At 42.1% G+C, this 12215-nt stretch overlaps 2 protein-coding genes across 3 annotated transcripts in view; one reads left to right on the forward strand and one right to left on the reverse strand.

Annotated features, from left to right (window-relative positions):
- The window catches only part of LIMD1 (LIM domain containing 1), a 475792-nt gene that overhangs the window by 114411 nt on the left and 349166 nt on the right, over nt 1-12215 (reverse strand). The gene's annotated exons all lie outside the window — the stretch shown is intronic.
- LOC146823113 (uncharacterized) overlaps nt 1-12215 on the forward strand; it is a 29904-nt gene that overhangs the window by 16883 nt on the left and 806 nt on the right. The window lies entirely within an intron of this gene.

Below are 12215 nucleotides of genomic sequence, written 5' to 3' on the forward strand. Positions count from 1 at the left end.
ACACGGACCAAAAGTTCAGTGCTGATTATTTTATTTTGTGCCTTTCTGCCGCCATGATATATATATATATAAATAATCGAATGTGATATCCCTTTTGCGTTCACTAACTGGAGCTGAACTCTATGGACAAAGCTTTAATTCTGTGTTCCATGCGCCAGATGCTATACATGATTATGTAATTTCTGTTGTCGATTTTTTGTTGGTTATTTATGTTTGTTTTATCAATCCTAGGTATTTTCATTGTCCCCCACTACCTATCGGTCTTCGCCCTGATGAAGGTGGGGCCCATGACTGGGTCCAATACCGAAACGCGTGTTGGCGCCTGAACTTTCGGCTCCTTGTTCTCCCATAGTATCGTCCTCCTCCAACTGGATGATACATGAGTGCATCACCTATACGATCACATCTGGATAGTCTTCATCTTGACTGGGATTTGTTTGCAGCATGTGTATTGAATGAATGTTTGTGTATATGTGTTGAGCTATGTGTGGGACATTGATCTATTTTTAGGCCAATAACTTTGCTGTCTTTACTACTGAATGAATGTATATGTAAAACTTACTAAAAGTATTTGAAAACATCCTATGTGTAAAAAACAAAATAAACAAAAAATATATTTTTGTATATACAAATTTTGTCTGATGCATGTACTTTTCTGTCCTGTCTGTTCTGCCACAGTTTAGTGCTGGTTAGATTTAGGGACCTATTCCTTAGGCCCATTCTCATAATTTTGGGGCAGTGGTTCCTTTTCTCTTAGAATTTTTGACTTACCCCGTTACCCCCTGCCCTTTATCATTTCTTAGGGGTCCCCTTCTCGTAAATGGTTTTAGCAGCGTTTGTTTCATTACTATACTCTAACCCAGGGATCTCCAATCTTTTTTATAATAGAAACTACTCATGCTCATGAAAATCATCCCAAGCAACTAACATTATAAGTGTTGTAATAGCGATCACATCAGACATGTTTATGTTAGTGGCCACCATAAGCAAGATGGCCAGCAGCGATGGTCTCACTTCATTAGGCAGGGTCGCCAGCAGTAATGCAAATACGTTGTCAGTTGAAATCCCTCTACTTGTGAAAATACAGAAAAGACATATCTGTAATGTCACTGGCAGCAAGGTAATAATGTTAGTTGTAAGTCCTCCACCATGCCGCATGATTTATTACAAAAATATCAGCTTTAAATATACTTCGGAAATGTAGCCATTTTTGTCCAAACATCAGCTCACGAGATAATTTTTGTCTCAAGCGCCCACTTAATTTTGGTGTAAATATATTAACTCAACCAAGCAAAAGCTTCAACTTTAGTAGGGTAAGCTGCACAGAGGAGAGCTACTTACAGGTACCTAGAGAGCTACCTGTAGCTCACAAGTTACTCATTGGAGAAGTCTGCTCTAATCTAAAACACGCCCGCTTGATAAATCTACCCCTTTCACCATCTTCCTTTGAGTTCCATATTAAATCCATTCAACCTTTTCTGACGTTTTCAATATCAGTGCCTAACACTGCACCCCCATGAGCAATACTTTTGTAAGTTACTATTTTTAAAGTTTACAGTTCATTTATAATTCTAAGGTGATATCCGCTACAGTCAAATAAACAAATCAAGCAACAGCAAAAATATGATGCTCAGGCAAAGTCCTCGTATTAGGAATTCTCCTTTTTTGTCCATGTGAGTATAAATTGGGGTTTCATCTCCTGTTCTCTGCTTGGCCATGAACAAAATCTGATTGTCCCACCAATGTACCAAGCAAGCGAGGACCTTTACACCTGTGACTGTTCTTTGATGGCTATAGCTCTTTCTAGAAGAGGCCATTTCATATCTCCAGCTATATCCAAGACAGCCCAGGTCAACTGACGCTTATAGAAGGGCTCCAGGAAATAAATCTTCTGATTAATGGTGAGGAAGCAGTCAAAAGCGGTGTCAAACATGAACCAGGTACTGAAAATGGGATGCTGACGTATGCTATACCTGACCAACAAGACCTATTGTGAAAGAATCCCTTTGTTTCTCAATCTTACAAAGATTCCACTAGGAAGACAAATAAAAACAAATTGGAAGATTCTTCACACTGACTCCATACTCACATGTGGGCTCAACAAGCCGCCTACTTTTGTAAGCGGGTTGTTGAGCAGCAGGTCCTAGAGAGAGATCCTGGTAAAGGCAGGGCTGATAGACTAACTCTCCTCAAAAGCATATGTAAAGACTGCCTCAAAAACCATGAACGTTCATGGGGGAGGATACGCACTTGTGTTGCCCTGCTATGCACCTCCACATATTCTCTGTTTGTACTCTGAAAAACAATGATTTTATTTTAAATCTAAATTAGTAGCATCTACAGCAACTCAATTGCGGGCAGCATTTCAAAACAAATCCCAAGTGAGACCACAGCTCCAGTAATCAAAAGCATTTATCACATGCTAGAGAGTAGGTGGTGGCAAGCTCAAGTAGCTTAGCACAACATATTGATAACTGGACCCGAAAACCGCAAGCTTGTTCTATGCCGGTTACATTTTGTTTTCCCAAAATAAAGTGTGGCTTCCCCTAATGCCATAGCAGTGAGACGAATAGGGAAAGAATGATACGACATCTAGTTCTTTCAGATCAAGGGTGTTGAATATCAGTCCAGGCAAGCCAAACCCATGCTAGACTTTTATGATATCCACAATAGATAAATATTGAGGGGTTATTCTCAAACTGTGCCAGGGATCTGGCTCTTATGTACCAACACTGGCCAAATAGCTCCAAAGGGAGCAATTTTGGATATCCAACATGTAACTCACCCAGGGGCTGTAATAGAGAATACCATGTGTGATATGACTTTTGATTTCAACTACTTGTAGATACATCCACACATGATGTTCTCAGTCTTCAAGGCCAGCAAGGTACTCTTGACCTTCTTACACATTTTGTATATGGACAAAAAGAAGATGCTGAATAGGTTGGCCTGAGAACTTGTACAAGAGGCCCTTCAGCTTACAGTGTGTTCTCTGTGGGAGTTTGATTTAAGCAAGTCAATTGTACTTAATGCACAATGCCTCCGACCCAGTCTTTCACAAGAACGTTTTTCTTTCCAACAGAGCTTTCAATATATATGGACTTGGAAGTCTCGGATAGCTTTACAGTTACAGACATTTACGACTTCTGCATACATTCATGTGCTAGTAAATAAAGTGGCATTAATGACATATTACATATAATGCAGAAATTAAATGCAAGTCTCCCTAGAGCTTGAATAATAGATGTAATTATTTCCCAGGTCAAAGGTACTCATATTTACATCTGGAGGGATGAAAGTTTGAGTCGGCCCTGTGTAAATGTGAACCAGTGACTGCTGAGTTTCTCCGTGGGCACTCATAACGTTGATCTACTTTACCAGTGTTTACTTTTATGTATTCCATAATTGCATATTCTACACATTTTGGGAACCCATTGCACATAGATATATTTTAATTGGGACTCAGGTAGAAAATGCATTCTAGTCAATGTTATTTGCCCACTATGAGCCAGCCCAGATCGTTCCCAGTCTTATTCAAATCAGACTTTGCCCTGGTGCATCTGAACAGTACCAGCCACGCTATCTGACCAGATTACCGCAGAGAGGAACACAAAAACCCAGACCAATTTTGACTTTGTTGAGCATCCTTAGAAAGATACAACTTGAATCGTGTGACACAATGAGCACTGAACTCACGTCTGGGTATATACTTGGGGCGTACTACTTAGAAAACATTATATATATATTCACTGCAAAAACCATAGGTTTCAGGGACGTTATAGTTAGTTGGACATTTCACTCTTACAAAACCAGAGAAATTGGGCCGTTATAGTTAGGTGAGTTAACTATAACTCGTGCTCCGCAATGCACTGCTGATGACGTCACATATTACATCACTCATGACATGGTCAGTGACATTACTGATGACATCTCAAATAATATAATTTATATACATATATAAGACTCAACAAAATGTGAGAATAAGAAGTCAGGAGACGAGCCTGTTCCTCTTTCCGGTTAATAACATAAAAACAAAAAGAACAGGTTAGTTATAAGGTACACACCAGTACCTAGATTTTACGTGGATGTACCTGGAGTGTGTACTACCTATGAAATCCTCAGGTTTTTAAAAAGAACTCTCACTCACCTACCAAGTAGGTGACATGCTCCATTATAGGGTTCCCACCCTTGTCACCGAATGTTTCCAGTGTGTTCTGCAACGTCTGATTACAGCAGAGCTGGTTGTTTTTTGGGTGAGATTGTGATCATGAGTGAAAGATGCTCAAGTGAGATGTGCTTTTAAAATTGGCTCAAATACTCTCTGTTTTATAAACCTCAATTTTATTGTTGAGAGTATTGGTCAATGTTAGAAAGGTGGCGGATATATGAAGAATATTATTTTGATCCTTCTTATCCTGTGAATGGTCTACAAGTTTCAGCCATGTTCAAATGTGCCCCTCAGGGTCAAATGGCTTTCGTCAGGACCGATAGAAACATGCATGCACACTAAGACATGCAGCTGATGTGTGGATTGTACTTACAACCCACTAGAAAACCTTCATGTTGCTTCTAGTTTTCAGCAATTGTAGCTACTTGCTAACTGACATAGGCCGAGGGGGTGAACCCTGTAGTCACACTTTCCTCAAGGTATCTCACCCTCTGATACCTACTCTTCCTGCGGGACGACCACCCTTTTTCAGCGGAGTTGATCCTAGTGTTTAGTTCAAGGGTAATGCAAACAGGATTATGGTCACTGAGGCAATTGGAAACAGTTATCCACTGAGATAATCATAAAATCTATAGTGCTCCCTATGGCCCCTCCAGTAAACAAAGGGATATTTTCATAGTGATCACCCCTGATTCACATATAATTTGTAAATCTAGTTTAAGAATAAGTGTGTTCAAAGCATCGCCCAGTAAGTTGTGTTTAAAGTGGGCCTTATTCAAACCACCAACCTCTTGTGGTATGCTGCATAGCTGGCTATCTCCCCGGGAACAAAGTGTAGAGTTGAAATCCCCGACCCATACCACAGCAACTTTGCTATTCAGGTTCAGAAAGAAGGTGCCCAGGAATTCATCAAGATCCTCGATTGCTTTCGATGTCTGAGGTTTGAAAATATTATTATAAAAATGTATCAACAAAATGTCCCATTGGCCCCTAGAGATATTTGTGATACTAAAAACTGCTGGGATGACCATCTGAGGACAACACTGACCTTCTACATTTTTACAGATACGAGAGTAGCAAGCCCTCCTCGTGGAATGCCTGCAGTAGAAGGTAGAGCTGGTTGAAACAGAGTGTGAAAGCCAAAAATGTAGAGGAGTTTCTCATCTAAGGCTTTTGCATGCAATTAAGATAAAAAAAGACACTAGATTTAACCAATCAGGATTATCTATTTTGCGTCGAGCGCCTGCAATATTTTACGTGCAGTCCGTTTTGTTGATCTTTAGTAACCATGGGTGAGCAGGGAACAGGATTTTGAGCTCCTATGCATTGGGAGCCCTTATTCAAGACAGGGAGCTCTAGTGCAAGAAGAGTGCCCAAATGACTTGGATGAGGCATTTGATTACCATCCTCTACACTCGCTCTGGCCCTAGTACCCACCCTAGGGGAGGTAATCACACAAGACAGGTGGCCACTCTCAAGTGCCTCTATGATAGGGCCTGCTAGCAGAGTCAGAGCTCTCGCCGAAGAAAGTCGATCATTTTGATCCAAGGAGGCGAGAGCCCTGAATCTATTTCCTGCTAGCACCTGGAGATTTGAGTGACACTTATTTCCCTCATTAAAGCAGGTTTGGGTGAGTTTTACTCTTCTATGAGGCAAGCTTAGATGCCAATAGAAGAAACCCAAATGCAGGATTTTTATGGGACTTGACTTAGTCATTCCTGCTCTAGCCATTGCCAGGATTTTCCTGGCTGTCCTGGGATTTTTAAAGTTTATAATAACTAAGTCTCCTGGGAAATGCCGTTCAAGCGGGCCAATAACCTCCACACGCCGCACAAAAATAACCTCATTAAACAAGACCCACTGGTCATTGATGTTGTGGGTCAGCCATTGATCCACATTGTTAGTCAGAGCTAGGTTGGCTCAGCTGCACCATTGGGTAAAGGAGGGACATTTGCCAAGACAACCACAAATGGACTGGCTGCTGGAGGAAGGTAGATTACTGGAAACGGGGGTACTCTAATCTCTGGATCAATGTGCTTTACTATTGATGTTGTCCGTAAAGGTTGCAGCCTACTTCCCATACTTGTGAAATTGGTGTTTGTTCCCGTGATAATGTTTCCGGTCTGAATACTATCGACGACTCCTGTTTCCACATGTGTCGGGATAGACAGTAAATAGGCATTTACTATTGGGGCTTTCTCCATCCCACCCCCTGATGTCTGTCCCAACAGGGAAGAGTTCAAAGCACCTTCATAAGGTGTGGTCCGAGATTTTAAACCATCCTTGATTGCGGTTAGTTGTTCAAGCACTGGGCATAACTTGAAGTCCAACAGATCACTGAGAGGCCCGCAAATAATTGTCCACAGAGCTGCACTTGGAACAGATGGCGCAAGTGCGGTAAGCTGCTCTGAGGCCTCCTGGGCCAGGCCAACTTTACTCATTTTAGGGGTTTGTATTTGTTTTCTTACTTCATGGCTGGTTCACACTCCGGTGAGAGGATAATAGATTCAGATCTCAAAATCTCAGCCGGTTCCTTCTCCAATGACAACTTCCTGCTCCGCAACTTCCTCATGCGCCCCCACTGAGAGATGAGGTTTGGACTGGCCAGACCTGGGATTAGTAATGGGCAGTTTATCTGGTGAGAACACCCTAGATGGGGTAGAAGGGAACGACCGGGCAAGTTCCTCTGCTGTAAAAGAAAGCCTCCTTTCTGACGGTCTTATTTAATTATTTATGACATCTACTGCCCTGACCATGTGTTAATCATTGTTCGTGGTTGTACCTGTGGACAAGCGGTTACTGTACTGGCGTTTTTTCTTTTCCCTGTTTTTCACAACCATTCCACGACCATGCCAGGGCCGGACTGGGAACCAAAACCAGCCCTGACAACGTGCTCGGCCAGCCCCCCCAGGGGGTTGGGGGTGCGGCCGAGCTCTTTACCAGGGCCGGCTTTCGGCCGATTTTGTTACAGGGCCGATTGGCCCTGTAACATAAACGGCCCCCAGGGGCCCAAAACAGGCCCACACCCGTGTGGCGGACCGGGGATTGCCCTGTGCCCGTTACTGCCAGTACGGCCCTGGACCATGCCTTGAAGGAAGAGGAAGCATGGGGACTGGGTACAAAGGAGCGGATGCTACCTTATTCTTTAACATCTGACACAGGGGGGGCCTCAATAAATTCACAAGTCATGCAAAAAAGGGAGGCCTCTGTCTGGCCTATTATGAGCTAGGACAGGCCCGTGAGGGAGTTCACTTGCACTTTTCAGCACTTCTGTCGCCTCTGGCACCCACCTGACTCGTGCTGTTATGGGGGATGTAGTCCCACCCAAGATGGCAAAGAGAACAAAGTCCAGGATGGCAGGAACAGTTTCCTCAGGGCCAGTACAACTAAAATGGATGCAGGGTACTTTCAGCTAAATATGGAGCGTGACCAGACACTTTATGGCGTCTACAGATAAAGAAGAAGGTGCAAGCAAGGTGCCAGGAATAACAGGGCCCCTTTGGCATTCTGAAGAGGTATTCTGGGGTTAACAGACCTCGCGCCAGAAGAAATCACAGAAAAAGGTGCTGTATCACGTGCCTCCTCCATTCCTGATAACAGCCACTGCTACCACCCACAGGCGCCGGTCAAAAGAATTCTTAAGAGATACTGTCCCCAACGCACCAAACACCTCAGACAGATGCACTTCAAAATCCTCCGGCTTTTCCCCTTGGATTCTCCTTAGGAATTTTGCCATCCAACTCCCTTTTTTCCTCTGTTTTAAGGGGGGCCTTGAACCCACTGGTATAACCCCTCATCCAGTATAGCCCTAAACTACGAGACCAACCTACCGCCCCCCCATACACCTGGAACTCACCTGGCTCTTTAAGTAAGTTGGGTACAGTGGTGGTGGTGGTGGTAGTAGTAAGAGCGGCAGGCTATCAAGGACGAAGAGGGACCAAGAAACCCAATCTCACCGCGACGGGGACAGGGACTGAGGATGAGGCAGAAGGCGGGCAAAAGCTAAGGGAAAACTGTTACCGCAACCTCTGGTGCTCTGATGCTCTCTCCTGGCTCTTAGCCCAGGTTCATATGCAATTCCTCGGTGACTCTACCCGCATGTTTTCCCAGCTTGAGTGATTAGTGAATCCATCCATCCTGGCCTGTGGGTGGGTACGAGCACCGCAGGGGAGGAGGCGAGGACTGACACAATGAGCACTGAACTCACGTCTAGGTATACACTTGAGGTGTACTACTTAGAAAAAGAATTTTGTATATCTATCTATCTATCTATCTATCTATCTATATATATATATATATATATCTATATATATATATATATATATATATATATATGAATGAGCAAAGTGTCCTTGCGGGGGGAGCGCTTTAAGCTGGTGCCGGCCGTGAGGTAGGACAGCCTCACAGATATTTTCAAAAGCAAAGAAAAGCCGCACTCTTTCTGGATCTTCGTTTAGTAACTTTTAATGACCATCTCTGTTACCAACGCGTTTCGAACTCTACTGGTTCCTGATCACGGTATTGAGGATCGGTATACCGTGATCAGGAACCAGTGGAGTTCGAAACACGTTGGTAACAGAGATGGTCATTAAAAGTTACTAAACGAAGATCCAGAAAGAGTGCGGCTTTTCTTTGCTTTTGAATATATATATATATATATATATTCACTGAAAAAACCATAGGTTTCAGACATGTTATAGTTAGCGGAAATTTTACTGATAAAAAACCAATGAAATTCCCCCGTTATAGTTAGTGCAGGCAACTATAACTCACGCGACCGCAATCTTCTGCTGATGACATATGTGTCTTTATGAAAAAAAAATATTTGTAATATATGTATAGCTAAAAATTTATGGAAGAAGACATGGGCAAATAAGTGTCTAAATACAGTATTAGCATCAGCAGAGGATTGCGGTCGCGTGAGTTATAGTTGCCTGCACTAACTATAACGGGGGAATTTCATTGGTTTTTTATCAGTAAAATTTCCGCTAACTATAACATGTCTGAAACCTATGGTTTTTTCAGTGAATATATATATATATATATATATATATATATATATATATATTTATATATATATATATATATATATTCACTGAAAAAACCATAGGTTTCACACATGTTATAGTTAGTGGAAATTTTACTGATAAAAAACCAATGAAATTGCCCCGTTATAGTTAGCGCAGGCAACTATAACTCACGCGACCGCAATCCTCTGCTGATGCTAATACTGTATTTAGACACTTATTTGCCCATGTCTTCTTCCATACATTTTTAGCTATACATATATTACAAATATTTTTTTTTCATAAAGACACATATGTCATCAGCAGAGGATTGCGGTCGCGTGAGTTATAGTTGCCTGCGCTAACTATAACGGGGCAATTTCATTGGTTTTTTATCAGTAAAATTTCCACTAACTATAACATGTGTGAAACCTATGGTTTTTTCAGTGAATTTGCAAGGTTTTTTAAATGCTAATTCCTAACTATAACGTGTGTGAAACCTATGGTTTTTTCAGTGAATTAGTACGGTTTTTTAAATGCTAAGTTTTTTTCCCTTATAATAAGCCCTGTACATTTGGTGGCCTACGGCCACCAAAAGCACAGGGGGTGGGGTAAGTGTGGATAGTGTTTTTTTCCATTGTAATAAGCCCAGCACATTTGGTGGCCTTCGGCCACCAAAAGCACAGGGGGTGGGGTAAGTGTGGATAGTGTTTTTTTTATTTTTATTTTTTTACCGTACGCTTACCGTAAGCGTACGGTAAGCGTACCCCGCGAAATTGCCGAAAAAAAAATAAAACCGTTTTTGCACTTGGGGGATGTTTGGGGACTCCCTCAACATGACTATATGGGAGGGAGTTGTCAAAACAGCCCCTTTACATGTTTTTGGGCTTCCGATTTTAAAAATCTCTCTCAGTGCGAGAGACAAAATGGCGGCCGCCGCTTCCTGGTTTCGGCCGATTCGAATGTTTACTAAGATCTAAGAGCCAATCAGAATCGCGCTCGCGCACGCCACCGTACGCTTACCGTAAGCGTACGGTAAGCGTACCGTAAGCTGGCTCAGATATATATATTGATTTAAAGGCTATTTTCTCAGAATCTACTGAACAGATTTACACCAAACCTACAAAAGGCACTTCCTTGACCTAGGGACTACCTCTCTGCCAAATTTCTAGTAATTCTGTTCAGCCATTCGGGCTGTAGCTCGTTCTAAAGGTCCTATGGAAAAATGCATGGGAAAAACGCGTTTTGGGACCCCCCTTTTATCTCAGCCCCCGCTTGACGAATCCCCCCGAGACTTTCAGGGTAGGAGCGGAGCGTAGCGCCCCACCTATTTTGAGAAATTCGCGAGGATTCGTCGACCGGCGCCAAAGTTATTCAAAATAGAATGTTGAGGTTTTCCTATGGAAACGTGGTCCTAACTATAACTACCTACTGGCTATCGCCAGTAGGTAATATATATATATATACACACTAAACAAATTAATCTGCACCTACCCTTTGGTCCGTGTCCGTATGTGCTGTGCTGCTGCTCAACTGCAGAGTTCGTGAGAGATATATATATATATATATATATATATAAGGTTTCCTGCTACAATAAGCAAAAACACGCTCTCAGAAAGGTACAGCTAGTGGGAGTTTATTCACAAGATAACGCTACGCGTTTCAGCACAGAAGTGCCTTGATCACACGTGTGATCAAGGCACTTCTGTGCTGAAACGCGTAGCGTTATCTTGTGAATAAACTCCCACTAGTTGTACCTTTCTGAGAGCGTGTTTTTGCTTATCGTAGCAGGAAACCTTATTGACTTTAACTCGGCGGTGGGATTGGCCGAGTGCAACACGCCACCTGACAATGGGATATGGATCCCGGAAACGAATCCTCTTGTGAAGCGACTGAATATATATATATATATATATATATATATATATAAATATATATATATATTATTTTTTTTTTCACCAAAAAGAAGAAGTACTCGCACTCCAGGATATAAGTATCAAGAGCTTTTTTACTTCAAGATTTCAAACAGCCCAACACCTTTCGCGTACCCTTAATCAAGCAACGCGTATATATAAATTATATGTATGATTTGAATTAATCTCGGTCTTTGATATGTATGTGGCCACATTCCAGTTCATTCTGCCTCTCCTTGCCATGCCACTCCAGACAGAGACTAACCACACGGAAATCAAACTTGGTCTTGCTCTAATAGAAATAGTCCTGCTGAACTACCAGCCCAGGTCCCCTGAGAGTGGAATGTGTCTCAGAGTAACTTTTTAATATTCAAACTAATGCCTAAATGCTGACCATATTACGCCGGGAGTCCTGCATCATTTCGTTTGGAGAACAGCAGCAAGGGTTCCACGAAACAGAGGACAGGGGCCGCCTTGCCAGTCCAGAGCCACCAGTCTCCATCCCTTCACTGCCACAAGGACCTGAAGACCCATCTCTTCAAAGAACATTTCTTCACTGCTGGATAAGGATCCTCACAGCACCATCTCACCAGTAGTGTAAATCCCTGTCATGGTTACTATATCCCTTCTATTTCATCATCTCTGCTTTGAAAAGTTGTGCTGCTTCCCATTATCAGTGACTCCCTTCAATATGACACCGGGCCAGTGTTTACACTGATAAAGCTAGAAATTAACTCAATGCTGTACATCCAATTGGCGCTGCGTGAGCAAAAATGTTATTTATAGTTTTACATCCAGCTCTTATAACGGATAGAGAAAAAGAAGGAACAGGAACGATAATCGTCGTTCTTTGGGGATTTTAAGATAAATAAATGATTTCTCATGAGTAGTAGAATTCGATTGTAAGTCTCCCACGCAAGGCCATTTTTTCTGTGAGTTAATCATGTAAAAAATGATCAGTTCCCTGTCTGCTCAATGGGAAAGTAGATATTTATAAATACGTTTTAATGTAATTAATTGTGACTGTATTCAAGTATAAGGCATCGTTTCCCCCACATTGTTGAAACAGTAATTTCAAAAATGCTTTAAGAAAATAAGGATTGGCTAAATGCGCATTAAACTCATTTC

Source organism: Triturus cristatus, chromosome 5_2 (genome assembly GCF_964204655.1).
Source record: "Triturus cristatus chromosome 5_2, aTriCri1.1, whole genome shotgun sequence".
NCBI classification, from domain to species: domain Eukaryota; kingdom Metazoa; phylum Chordata; class Amphibia; order Caudata; family Salamandridae; genus Triturus; species Triturus cristatus.